Here is a 10,553-nt window from a genome sequence, read left to right on the forward strand (position 1 = left end):
ACACCACACATGCTAGATTAGAGTTGCAGTAGATTGGGAATGTGCCGTAATGGTCTTCCATCCAAGACTTAGAACACTCCCCCATGGAGAAAGGTGGAGTGCCCTTAGACACCTTTGGTGGGTCTCCCTACTTGCTGCCTTGGAGCCAGCAGGGGTAGTAGTTGGATTGGTGTTTGGGGGCTTGTTAGCCTTGTGGTGGGAGAGAAAGGTGGAGTGCCCTTAGACCCCTTTGGTGGGTCTCCCTACTTGCTGCTCTAGAGCTAGCAGGGGTAGTAGTTGGATTGGTGTTTGGGGGCTTGTTAGCCTTGTGGGAGAGAGATTTTACCATTTTGTGCCCTCTGTGGAAACCCTTGAGACTAGTTCTCTGAGGCCTATGGCTTCATAGTTCTGGATTTGGTTGATACCTATGTGATTTCCACCATGTATGATATCAAGCCTTTTGGGCTACCTAAGCCAGTTGAGAAGTTCTAATTCATCGTTATGGGGAATAATTCCTTCATCATGGTTGAGCCAGGATGTCAGAGGAGAAGGAATTGCAAAAGCTGTGGGAGCTACTATGGCACCCCGGATGCCTTGATCCAAGCCTTCTTCTAGTTTTAGCTCCTGTGGCCCTTGCTATTGAGGAATCCATAATTGGTTAGAACCCCAATCGTGGAGAACACCCTTACTCTAAAGCCAAGGATAACCAATGAGTAAGGAATAAGCACGTCTCACTTCAGGAAGTCAAATCACCACAAAGTCTAGACAGAACGGAATCCCTTGGATAAAATGACAATGACACCTTCTACTAGGCTGATGGGGGTCACCTCCCATTGGGTAGCCTCCAAACACAGAAGTTAGCTCCTTGAGACCTAAGGCATGGAGTGTGAATTTAGACATAAGGTTCACCCCAGAGCTGCTCTCAGCTATTGCCCCAGAAAGTTTAGTACCATGAATTTCCACAAAAAGGTGGGGGCTTTGGTAGTTAGTAAGGGAGGGATTGGCTTGGCTGATACTTGTGTAACCAGCGAAGCCTAAAGGAAGCGGAACCCACCATACAGTCCACCACCACTAGAAGTGGTTGGCATATCATGGAGCTACTCTAGAAGGGCACTGAAACCTTGGCGGAAACTGGGGCTAATCCAAATAAGATCGAAGAGGTTTAGTGACATTGTGTTTTTCTTGAGGAGATCCTCTACGGAGAAAGGCAGAAGTGGTTCTCTGGAAAGCAAAAGAGAGGGGTAGGTTGTTTGTCTGACATAGAGGGTAGGTTGTGGAGGTCCTTGAATGCTTGTAAAGAAGGATTGATTGATGACTATTTGGGGAAGTGGGAGAGTGTTATCAGCATGCTCCTCCTCTTGTTGATTTGTAGTAGGCATAGCCTTCCTTTGTGATCCAGTGACCATGATGGGTGGATGGTGGGTCCTCATGAATTTTTATTGGTGTGACGGACAGACCAAGGGTGGGAGAGGAAGGTGAGAAAGCGGATGGGGAATGTATGACAAAGACGAGGTATGCGGTTGGAAGTGGAAATGTGAAGTCAGAGGAAGTGGATGCTCGTTGGTGGGGGAAATCCTGGGTATACTGATCTTTTGAGTTAGGGCAATGCTTGTAGGGAAAATCACCTTAAAGAAGGGGGTAGCAGCTTTGGTAGTGACCATATTCCCCACATTTGTAGGTAGAGGATGGTTCGATTATTCTGGGGTTGGGGAGGGTGAGGAGGATGGTTCATGGGGGTTGCTCCATGGTGGCTATGGTGTGCAGGAGGATTGGATATGAGTGGGGGAAGGTAGTTCACTTGAGGAGTGAGCAATGTAGCAAAAGGGGAAGGTGTGTGGAATAGCCAGGGTAGCTGTGGTATAATGAGCAAAGTTGGAGGCTATTGAGGTGTATTGAGAAGTTTGCTACTACCTAATGAAGCTAATTGAACCCCTTGAGGTAGTAGCAATCCCTTTCATCATGTATGCCTTTTTCACAAAAGTTGTAGAACCTCCTCTTTGGGCTTTCTCGAATGGTATGTCTAAGTGACTGAAATATAGCACACCACAGGTCCTTTTTTGCTTCTTACTGAGTCTTCAGTTCTTTAATCTCCCTTTTGAGTTGGAGAAAGGTACTTTCCTCACTCGGAGGTTTCTACCTCAATTTGAGTTCCTCTAGCTCACTTCAGCTCTGGAGCCAGGGGGTCATCCAATTATGTCATTATTGGACTTATAGAACCCACAACATTTTCAAAGATTAGTCGTGCATTCTCAAGTTGGGAGGCTAGTTTGTGAAATTATAACAATGTAGTTGGTATGGGCTGACTCTCTTGGATCTTCTATTGGGTTGACCTATGTAAGACATATGTCACCTACTCACACATCATGAAATCACCAGTGTAAGTCGAAAGGTGGGCCACCAACGCTGTGTCTATGTTATGAGCTCCAACACCCTCTTCCTTGGCAGTAGTTGTAGCTTCCCTAGCTCTTGGATAGTGAGGTCCTCATAGTTACTAGGTTGGATGCTGCGAAGGAAGGTGTTCTTAGAGTGGTCTAGTCTACAAAGTGGTCAACTAGAAATTGATTGAATCACTTAGTCAACAACAACAGGGCCTTATAGAGTGGACAGAAAGAGGACCAAGAAGCCATTTGTCAAGCATTTTTCTGAAAGATGTTTTGGGCCTATGTACATATGGATGCATGGCATGTGTGAAGGATTTGTTTGGGAATGCACTGGAAAGTGTACAGGGTGAATGGTTTTGTTTTGGGCTTGTGCAGGCATGTCTGGAACGTAGTCTGCTGTGCAGGTGGTATCAGCCGTTCGGCAGCTTTGATGTGTGCGCATCCAGTATAATTGGACACTGGAAGATTGCATTTGAAAGTATATATGAAAGCATTTGGGCAATTAAAGGTGAAAGGGATGTAGCTTTGAGCTTTGGTGTGAAAAAGAGTGATGATGGCCATCTTCTAGGCCTTAGAAGAAAAATAATAATTAACGTGGCCAATAAAGCAAAGGCCACATGGATGTTTACATTTTTGCCAACGTTGGCCAGCATGTGAAGGAAGGATCGCGAAAAGCTGGAGAGTGGGCGAGTCGGCGGGTGATGCGCAGCTGCTGCAGATAAAGGGAAGTAGCCGCCTTGTTTGTTTTTGGGCTCTCGGGCGCAGCCCTGCAGGCATATGTAGAGAAGGGCCGCCTTGGTCGTGTTGTCTCGAGAGTCACCCTGGTCACTCTGCAGAGACAGACGCTAGCGAGAGGTTTGTGGCGCTTAGAGAGCTGCAAGCGAAGAACAGTTCGGGCGTGTGCAGCTAAAAGCGCAGGAGTGATCGTACAGAGGGTGCAGCTGCCAACAGAGGCTACGGTGGCTGGTAGCGAACAGTCGAGGGGAGCCGCCTTGGGTGCGAGAAGTGGTGGCTCGTGATACTGCGGGGACAGAGTGGAGAGCAGGTAGCACAGCAGCAGCAGCTGACTAGCGCAAGAGGGCGCCAGATGCTAGAGTGTGGTTGAGCAGCTGCTGGTGGCTCTCGAGGTGATGGTTGTCTGCAAGTGTGGAAGCAAGACAAGGGTGGCATCAAGGTGACAGGCTGGCAAAGCGTAGGCTGGTGTGGACCACGTAGGTGAAGCCGACAGTGGACAGCGTGAGCGGGTGCCGAGTGAAGCAGAGGTTAGGAGAGGTGTTGCTGCTTGGCTGGTGGGGCCGGTAGCAGTGCAGAGAAGCTGTCTGTGGTGGCAGAGGAAGTGTTCGTTGTGAGGCTGGCAGAGGATCAGCACAGAGAGAGAGAGAGAGAGAGAGAGATGTTTGGGTAGCTGCTGGCGACACACACAGAAGTGATGGGCTGCAGAGAGAGTTGAGGGTTAGCTGGTGGGATGCCCTCTGAAGAGAGAAGTGGCCGGGTTCTTTCTGGTGTGGTTGGCACAGCACGCAGGCGAGAGGTTCGCGGTGATTGAGGATGTGGTGTATCCTCGACAGTGACAAGTCAGAGTGTTGATGTGTTTGTGGTTTGCAAAGGCTTGGTCGTCAGACGCAAGGTCATAATTCCTGAGGTGGTGTGGCCGTGGTGGAATTCCCTTGGCAGTAAATCCAAGAGTGTTTGTATGGTTGTGTGAGTAAGACTTCTGTGTCGGGAAAAGCTTGTATGAAGTGATTGGAAATATATTGCTAGGTGTTTACCTTGTCTATGGTGCCCCTGTTTTGTGCTGTCTTTCTGTGTGGGTGGGTGGTGAATCGCGAGAAGTATTCCAGCCGGTGGCTGCTGGTGGTGCCTCCGTTGTGTTGTTCTTTTCCAAGTTTGGGAGGTGAAGGGCTATAGAGGCGTGGTTCTTTTTTCTTTTTTTCACCTCACACCATCCTCCCGCTTAAGGCTACGACTCTTGCTGCATGGAGATAAACCATCGGATGTGATCATCAATGTCCTCAATAGATGATTGTTTGAATGTTGGGGCAGCTTGAGGTTGACTCAACCTAGCACTATGGAAAGGGGTCTTGCACTAGGAGGATTGATTGGCCAAGAGGGTTGGCTTATTCTGCAGCATTATTGCCTAGAGTGGGGCTACAAACCACCAGCTCCACGTACCACCACAAGACAATGTGCCACACAAGAAAGGAGAGCTAAAGAGGTGCAAAAATGGCCTGTACGAGGCCCTCGTACACAACATTCAAAATGTATTTAAGATTCTATTTCTTGAGAATCTAGATGTATACTTCATAATTCCAAAAGTTAATTATATTCGTGATTCCACTTTTTGATTAAAATTTTATCCATGTTTTCTCGATGCACCCCTATGAATATTTTCACATTCTTTTCTCTATTTTCCAAAATAAAATATCACGAAAATCCCTCTTTTAGCATAAAATATTTATGCACACATTCTAATTCAATTTTATCTAAATGAATTATATTCATAATCTCATTTAAAAATTAGAGAAGAATTGTACATAACATTCTCGTAATTTCTAAAATGAATAATGCTCAATACTCCACTTTTGGCATAAAACTTATTATGCAAAAATTTAAATTTATTTTCTAATGATAAATTTTTTGCCATAGTTTCCCCACATTTTCTATGAAATGAGAATTCTCAAAATTCCACTTTTAGCATAAAATTTATTTTATGCATAAATATAAGCATAATTGTATCTAAGCATCTTGTTATTTGAAAAATTTTAAATTATAATTTTCAAATGCAAATAAATATATGAATGTTATCATAAGCTCTCTTTCATCATAAAATGAATAAATACAAGATTTCTTATTGTAAAAACAAGCTTAAATGAAGTAATCTCATTCTAAGTAGGTTAATAATCATAAAAATGTTTAATCTTCATCTCTAGCTTGTTAGGTTTAGAGTTTTGGTAAGAAAATGAGATTAGAACTAAAGATTTATCCTTCCAAGAAGGATTTAACCATAAAAGTGAGTATTCTTTCAAAAAGAGAGATTACAAATAAAAAACAATACATTTAGATTATTATTACTTCATTTAAACAACATAAATAAATAAGGGCATGGTTTTAAGAAGAAACCATGAATTAGAATGCTTCCCAAGCATGTAGTGAGGTTGGGAAGAAGATTACCATCTCCACTTTCCAACCATAAAATCCAAATTCCGGTCATTCCTTCCTCAGCATACCTATGGCATCATGGGCAACAACCAGAATGCTCACCACCTGGTCAGTCCCTCTAGGCTCACCTAGTACTTCACTCACGGGCCTTTTCAATAGTTCCTAGCGCATAGTACCCATGAGTATAATCTTATAAAATCCATATGGACTCTCCGTTGAAGATCAGCTAGATCAACCAATGAGATCCAGTTACCAAGGACTCATCCGTTAAGACTAGCAAGGTCAACCAACCAGATCCATGCCCGTGTTTAGAAAACTCCAACTCAATGCTCCATTTCTTCCTCGATGCACGTATGGGTATCCTGGGTGACCCAGAGCTCGAGCACCTTATGGTCACCACCCTCTAGGCTTCTTGCAGCAGGTGACCTACCACTCCTTCACAGGTGACCTACCACTCCTTTGCAGGTGACCTACCACTCCACTCATAGGCCGTTTCCTTGGCCCCTCATCCACTGTACCAAAAGCTCACCATTTTAACCGAACCGAGGCTGGTCAATCATCAAGACCTTGGCCGACCTTGCCACGTGAGACGTCCTTCTTTGACTCTCCACAGATGTTTGCAATGTTTTCCACTTAGGTCCCCATGACCTTATTCCATAAGATAGTCAAAATGCTTCCCCCAACATTCTTGACGTAAAACAATCTTTTAAAAAAACAGGTTTCACATGCAAATATAGCTTCCAAGTAAAATTCCCATCTTTCCACATTATTCCACATCATTCCTCATCATTTCACATCATTCCTCATCATTTCACATCATTCATCATCATTCTCATCATTCCACATCATTTCTGATCATTTCACGTCATTTCTCATTATTCCACACTTTTCCACATCAATTCACATCATCCCATGTCATTTCCACGTTCATTCACATCATCTCACAATATTCCACATTCATTCACATCATTCCACATTCATTCACATCATCTCACATCATTCCACATTCATTCACATCATCCCACATTCATTCACATCATTCACATCATCCCACATCATTTCCACATTCATTCACATCATCCCACATCATTCCACATCATCTCACATCATTTCCACATTCATTCACATCATTCCAATCTTAACAAAAAAGATGGTCTCTTTTCGCTTTGAGCGAATCAGGTTTGATTATCAACTTTCCTTGATCTAGTATCAGAATTTTTGTTCCATAATCAGGTTTGATTATCAACTTTCCTTGATCTAGTTATCAGAATGTTTGTTCCATAATCAACTAGGTTAAGAGTACATTTATTCTACTTTACATATCGATAAAACTTTCTAAGTCTCGGCCATTACTTGGCTTAGTTAAAGACAACTTTTTCTTGACTCAATTCAATTAAGTCTAAATTCCCATTCACCTTCGAATCCTCAATCCTTTCAAGAATTCGAGAATCCTTTTCCAGGGACTCTAGGAATAAGTCAGTCACATAAGTATTTACGTTCATCCAACTAAGGATGTTTCTGGTCTTTTTTTCTGGGAAATCCTTTTCCTGTAGAATGTATTTAAGATTCTATTTCTTGAGAATCTAGCCGTATACTTCATAATTCCAAAAGTTAATTATGTCCGTGAGTCCTCTTTCTGATTAAAATTTTATCCATGTTTTCTCGATGCACCCCTATGAATATTTTCACATTCTTTTCTCTATTTTCCAAAATAAAATATCATGAAAATCTCTCTTTTAGCATAAAATACTTATGCACACATTCTAATTCATTTTTATTTAAGTGAATTATATTCATAATCCCATTTGAAAATGAGAGAAGAACTATGATTTCTAAAATTAATAATGCTCAAAACTCCACTTTTGGCATAAAATTTATTATGCATAAATTCAAATTCATTTTCTAATGAGAAATTTTTTGCCATAGTTTCCCCGCATTTTCTATGAAATAAGAATGCTCAAAATTCCACTTTTAGCATAAAATTTATTTTATGCATAAATATAAGCATAATTGCATCTAAGCATCTTGTTATTTAAAAAATATCTAATTATAATTTCCAAATGAAAATAAATATATGAATGTTATCATAAGCTCTCTTTCATCATAAAATGAACAAATATAAGATTTCTTATCATAAAAACAAACTTCAATGAATTAACCTCATTCTAAGTAGATTAATAATCATAAAAATGTTTAATCTTCATCTCTAGCTTGTTAGCTTTAGAGTTTTGCTAAGAAAATGAGATAAGAACTAAGATTTATCCTCCCAAGAATGATTTAACCCGTAAAAGTGAGTATTCTTTCAAAAAGAGAGATTATAGATTAAAAAACAATACATTTAAGTAGCATAGGAGATTAACATTACTTCATTTAAACAACATAAATCAATAAGGCCATGGTTCTAAGAAGAAACCATGAAATAGAAAGCTTCCCAAGCATGTAGAGAGGTTGGGAAGAATATTACCATCCAAAGAAGAGAGTAAACATCATTGTTTAGGCTTACCCTTGGTTTTTAGCTTGATTCTTTAAGGAGATGTGTAGCCCTCAAAGAAGAGGCTTGGCCACCAAGAGAAGAGGGCAATCTCCAAGAGAAGAAGAGGTTTAGTGAAGCACCAAAGCTTCACAATGGAGAGGCAAGGTAGAGGGATGATGGAATTACACTAAAATCAAACTTACACTAGCATGTAAATACACTAAGATGAAAATACAAAGGAGTGGGGCTCTTTTTATAGATGATGGAGTCACCAACCAAGTCCAACTAGGATCCAGAGGGTTCCAGCTTCATTTTGATCCAATTTGGACAAGTTTTAGACTAATTTGTCCACTTTTTGATCTAGTTTGAAAGAGAAGAGATGAGAGATAAAATATCTAGCCACTTTATGATTTTTTTGAATAAAAAATGACCTCCTTGATGTTATTTCTAGGTGCCTTTTTGTTGAGGGGTTCTCTCTCTCCTGAGGTGTCAAAATTCACATTTTTATACTACTTTAAGTACCAGTACTAGTCAACTCTTCATCTTCTGTGAAAATTTATTCATTTTTGGTGGATTTTCTTTTTTTCTGGCATTTTTATTATTCAAACACTTGGATTAATCCTATAGGCCCATTAGAACACTCTTTGGACCTTAATCCATAATTTTCTGAAAATAGGTACCCCTAGGCTAAGGTGTCCAGTAGTGCACATATTCAATTAATATCTAATGCACATTGGAAAAATCTTTTTAAACTTCTATTTTTAGGGGAATTCATCTTAAAATAAAAGGGTAACTTTGTATCCAAAAATATCTCAAAATTATTCTCTAGAATATTTTCTCCCTCTCTAGACCAAAACAGGGTCAAACAAGATCTTTTTCCATTCTGAAGGGGAGGGGATGATTACAACAGACTAAAGGGGAGGTTCTTACATCTTTACATCATCAAAAGCTGGAGGGAGGAATCTTACACACATCGTTAGTGGTACATGGGGATTAATCTACTAGGGATGCATTTTCGGGTTGCTTTGACAGCCTTTGTGTACCGCAAGGGGCTCCGCCTTTTAAGTCAAGCCCCGAAAAGCCTCAGTGGTGGGGAGATCATGAATTACATGTCTATGGATGTGCAGAGAATTGGGGACTTTTCTTAGTATTTGCATGATAGCTAGGTTTTGCCTTTGCAAATTATGTTGGCACTTGGGATTTTGTACAGAAGTGTCGGGGTGGCCTTCATTGCAACTTTGGCTACAAAAATTATCTCTATTATTGACAACATTCCCTTGGCCAAGCTGCAGGAGAATTATTAGGATCACTTTATGACAACGAAAAAGATAAGCGCATGATGCGGACCACTTCAGGAAACTGCAAGCATGGGAGGATACTGGGCTAAGCTAGAAAGTTTGATAGAAGAAGAATACGGATGGTTGCGGAAAGATCTCTTTGCACAGGCAGTAGTCACGTTCATATTCTGGGGGGTGCCAATTTTTGTGTCTGTGATTGCCTTTGGCATAGCCACATTTTGCATTCTGAAAGAGTCTTTGTTGCGGAACTTTCTTGATCTCATGGCTATGATTGCCCAAATGAAAGTCTCCTTGGGACCGAGTCTCAAGTTTCCTGGAAGAGGAGGAGCTGCCAAAGGATGCAGTTCTTCTTAAGGTTCACAAGGGTGCCTCAAACATGGCAGTTGAAATCAAAGATGGTGTGCTCAACTGGGACCTATCTTTTGAAATGCCCACTCTGATATTCTACTTAGGTTGTATTGGTTTAGCATATAAAGTGACTTTTATGACTCAACTCTTCAAGTGAACGTTTGTGGACAAAAAGCCTATGTCTCGCAGCATGGATTGAGACTCGCAACATAGAAGAAAACATTTTGTTTGGGAGTCCCATGGACAAAAAAAAAAGTATAAGGTCATACTCCAATTATGTGCACTAAAGAAGGACTTGACCGTGTTTTCCCATGGAGATTAGACAATCATTGGTGAAAGGAGTATTAACCTTAGTGGTGGTCCGAAACGATGGATTAAACTTGCACGGGCTCTATACAAAGATGCAAATATCTATCTTCTTGAGGACCCATTTAGTGCAGTTGATGCTTACACTAGAAGTGATCTTTTTAAGGTAAAGAGCTAGCTGGACAATTGAGCTATTTGCCTGCATACATGAGTATATATACTCTCCTCCTCCTTACCCAAAAAGAAAAAGAAAAAAAGAAACTGCTACACACATGTGCGCATTTACCAAGTTGTGTGTGTGTGTGTGTGTACACACACACACACACATGTACACACAACTTGGTAAATGCGCACACACGTGTAGCATATATTTTGGTTGGTATTGTTTGCTATCTAGGGTTGTGACTTTATCGTATGTAAAGCAAAATGGCTGCTTCTTTTTGTAGGAAAAAATATAATTATGAATTTTTGGTAAACATGCTATGACATAATACCTCCTGTGTTCTTTCCTTGGTGGATTCTTTCCTGGGGGGGGCAAGTGTCTTTTTCTTTGCTTGGGGCACATAGACAATCTAACAATGCTCATGTGTGAGAAGATTGGGACGAAAA

General features: G+C 41.1%; 1 pseudogene; it reads left to right on the forward strand.

Moving 5' to 3' along the window:
* The first annotated feature begins 1,477 nt into the window (after positions 1-1,477).
* Positions 1,478-10,122, forward strand: LOC147607796 (ABC transporter C family member 5-like; annotated as a pseudogene).
* The last annotated feature ends 431 nt before the right edge of the window (positions 10,123-10,553 follow it).

The sequence above is a fragment of the Cibotium barometz genome, chromosome 54 (genome assembly GCF_041138505.1).
Source record: "Cibotium barometz isolate CiBa-2024 chromosome 54, ASM4113850v1, whole genome shotgun sequence".
Taxonomy (NCBI): Eukaryota; Viridiplantae; Streptophyta; class Polypodiopsida; order Cyatheales; family Cibotiaceae; genus Cibotium; species Cibotium barometz.